This window comes from Mastomys coucha, unplaced genomic scaffold (assembly GCF_008632895.1).
Source record: "Mastomys coucha isolate ucsf_1 unplaced genomic scaffold, UCSF_Mcou_1 pScaffold6, whole genome shotgun sequence".
Taxonomy (NCBI): Eukaryota; Metazoa; Chordata; class Mammalia; order Rodentia; family Muridae; genus Mastomys; species Mastomys coucha.
The window spans coordinates 102,105,494-102,108,489 of record NW_022196912.1 but is presented as its reverse complement, the minus strand read 5'-3'; the positions used below and the strand labels follow the sequence as shown (position 1 = coordinate 102,108,489).

The 2,996-nt window shown below is 43.3% G+C and overlaps 1 protein-coding gene and 1 long non-coding RNA gene across 4 annotated transcripts in view; one reads left to right on the top strand and one right to left on the bottom strand.

The window, feature by feature from the left end:
• Tmem63c (transmembrane protein 63C) overlaps positions 1-1,871 on the bottom strand; it is a 78,515-nt gene extending 76,644 nt beyond the window's left edge. For 2 of the 3 annotated variants that reach the window (XM_031356229.1, XM_031356237.1), the window contains exon 1: positions 1,761-1,871. The gene's annotated coding sequence lies outside the window, so the exon portion shown is untranslated. The remainder of the gene's footprint in view (positions 1-1,760) is intronic. The other variant, XM_031356233.1, reaches the window with a different exon arrangement.
• A 61-nt stretch (positions 1,872-1,932) lies between these two features.
• Positions 1,933-2,996, top strand: part of LOC116081137 — a 1,313-nt gene continuing 249 nt past the window's right edge. The window contains exons 1-2 of the long non-coding RNA XR_004114717.1: positions 1,933-1,972; positions 2,269-2,343. This is a non-coding gene — a long non-coding RNA (uncharacterized LOC116081137). The remainder of the gene's footprint in view (positions 1,973-2,268; positions 2,344-2,996) is intronic.

Below are 2,996 nucleotides of genomic sequence, written 5' to 3'. Positions count from 1 at the left end.
CCAAAAATCGAGCCTACAATTCATTTCTTGGTGCAGCAGAACTATCAACTCTCAGCTTAGCTACAATACAGCTAAAAGCCTTTGGTGATGTGAGGGTCATTGAAGTACAGCCTTATTACAATGAAATCCAATATCTAAAAATTATTCTTATTTTGGGCTTGTACCACAGTAAGAGCCAAGATTTTAAACTCTACTAAATACAAAACAAACAAAAAGACTTTATATATTTGCGTTCATTTAAGAAAATACTAGTAGTGATGTATTTTTTTGAAGTATACACTTAATATGTTTGGAGTTATTAAAATTTATATTGAGAAAAATGTATTTTCATTATTGCTGTAGACTAGCATCTACATAAGTCTGTTAAATTGATTGTTGTTTTATATCAAACAACTTTTATAATACTTATTTTTATTGTTATAATATTTTGTAAATTTTAAGGAATATAACAAAAAGATATTCTGGGTATTGAAGGGGGGTCTCTGGAAGGAGTTGGGGTACAAAAGGGAAACAAGAATGTGATTTAATTCTATTTACTTAAAATATGTTTTTAAATGTTAACAAATTCAGATAAATTGAAATCATGTAACTTTTCTCATCATAATGCGATAAAAGTTTAAAAAAAAATAAATCTTTAAAAAAAAAGAGAGAGAGAGAGAGAGAAAACTTCGGCATCCAAAAGAATTCATTCACCCAAAGCCACGCGTTCCCTCAGTGGATTACAAAACAGAGGCTTTGGTTCATGACCATTCACACTAACCTTCACAGGATGAGGACTTTTTATGTCTAGCGTCTAGAACAGTACCTTGGTGACTAAGTCTTTTCTCTGGCCGTGAGGATGAAGCCCACATCTTCTTCTTAAGATCTCCCAGTTGATCTGGGACACTAACCAGAGAAAGGGACGTTCCCAGCCCAGCCAAAGAACTTCAGGAGCTGGGCTTCAGTGCCACAGTGTCCTGGGACACTTGTCAGACCTGGCAACCGGCCCCTGATGCTAGAAGCCATTGCATCTGCAGCACGCACCTGGGCTCCCAAAAATCTACATATACAGAGACATTCATTATAGGGGTGCTTGTGATTGTCAGAATGAGGCAGGACCATACAGGGCCAAAGGGACTGCTCATGATGCTCAGACTAAGAAGAGAGAGATCCACAAAAACAGGCTAGGCACGCTAACCGCATGCTTTTCATAGTGTCACACCAACGGTTTAGGTTTAGAGGTGGGGGAGGCATACAAGGATGTCACTAATGCCTCATGGCCTGGGGTTGGGGAAAATTGCTAGGCAGGGGCTTGGAGGCCACAGGGGTCAGGCCATAGATCCTACAGGACCCAGAACAATATTTTCAAGTTAGAGCCAAGACAACATTTATATCCCAAGGGACAGTCCCGTTATGCGGGTACCCTGTCCCCAACAGCCAAATGAAGAGTGGTTTCCTGTCAATGGCTCAGACTTTCTCTCATGTTCTAACTCATCTTGACAGGGGAAGGGGATTTGATTTCCTGAGTAGGTAAGAGAGCAATGTACTGTCTCCCATCTAATCAGACACGGGGTTGTAGATCTGTAGAGAGCTGAAGGTCTGAGGACTAGATTTACACAAATGGGTATATGCCTCTTGAGAACTGCATGTCCCAGGCTGGGGACCAAAGGGAAAGACACTGAGAATCCCTTGGTTCTTTGTCAGTGGGGAGCTCCGGCCTCTCTCTTCCTAGGGCAGCCTTGAACTCCATCCCTAGCTGATTTTCCATGATCTCCACTCACCAAGGCTGCACCTTAGGTGCTCTTAGCCAGCAGCTGCCTCTTTGGCTTGTCCTTCTGTCCAGGAAGAAGGGAAATTCAAGATGACCACCCACAGCCACTACCAATGATCAATATTAGAAAGTTCTGGTGGCTGAGGTCAGAGGCAAGTGCTGCTGACATCACAAAGGGTGTGCACAGTTCCTCAGAACTCAGAGAGGGCTCTCCGCCTGGGGGTGAGTGCTCAGCCTCCTCCCAACTCTACTTTGACTTCCAATCAATCATGGAATAGCACCACTGAGGAATATGTGGGTGCAGATGCTCTGATATTTTATTGTAGCTAAAGAAACCCCTTCTCCACAAGCCAATCCTCCAGGGAGCAGAAATATGGCTTTTCCTTGGGCCACCAAGTGAGGATCCCCTTTCCATGACTCAGGCCCAGACTCTTGAGACTAGCTCCGTCATATCTGTTTCTCTGAAGGATGGGTACCTGTTTAGTAACGAACCTTTCCTTTGTTTTATAACCTTGTAGAAATAAAGTACAGACTGAAAAACATATCTGGAACTCGGATGAACACTACCCTGATTACTGCCAAAGCAAACACTGGTAACCAGCGGCTGAGTCAAGGAATAGAATGTTCACTGCCAGGAGCCTCTCTGTGGGGTGTCTCAGCCTCATGCATCTCTTCCTCTCCAGCCCTCCTCCTCCAACTTTCCTGATGGTCCCTCCTTGCTTTGCTTTATTGTTAGGCTAGCTGGTTTTTCATCTCTAGTTGGTATGGCTTGCCTTGTGGTCTAGTTTTAAAGTATATATTAATGCAGTCAGAACACACAGAGATACAGACAGACAGACAGACAGACAGACAGACAGACAGACAGACAGAGATGGACAGCGCTTCTTTTAGGTAACATGCTTTTAACCCTCATCTTTTGAGCTAGGGAGATAGTTTAATCAGCAAAGTGCTTGCTGTGTAAGCATGAGAACTTAAGGTTTTTATTTTGTTTTGTTTGAGAACTGAAGTTTAATCTCCAAAAACCACAGTGAAGTACACTTGCAATCCCAGAGCTAGGGAGGCAGGGACAACAGATCCCTGGGTCTCATTTGTCAGCCAGTCTAGCCTATTTGGTGATCTCCAGGCCAGTAAGAGACCCTGTCTCCGAGAAACAAGTTGGACAGTGCCTAAGGAATAATACCTAAGGTTGTCACCTAACTTCCACACATATGCATTTTGTACACACACACACACACGGGGGGGGGGG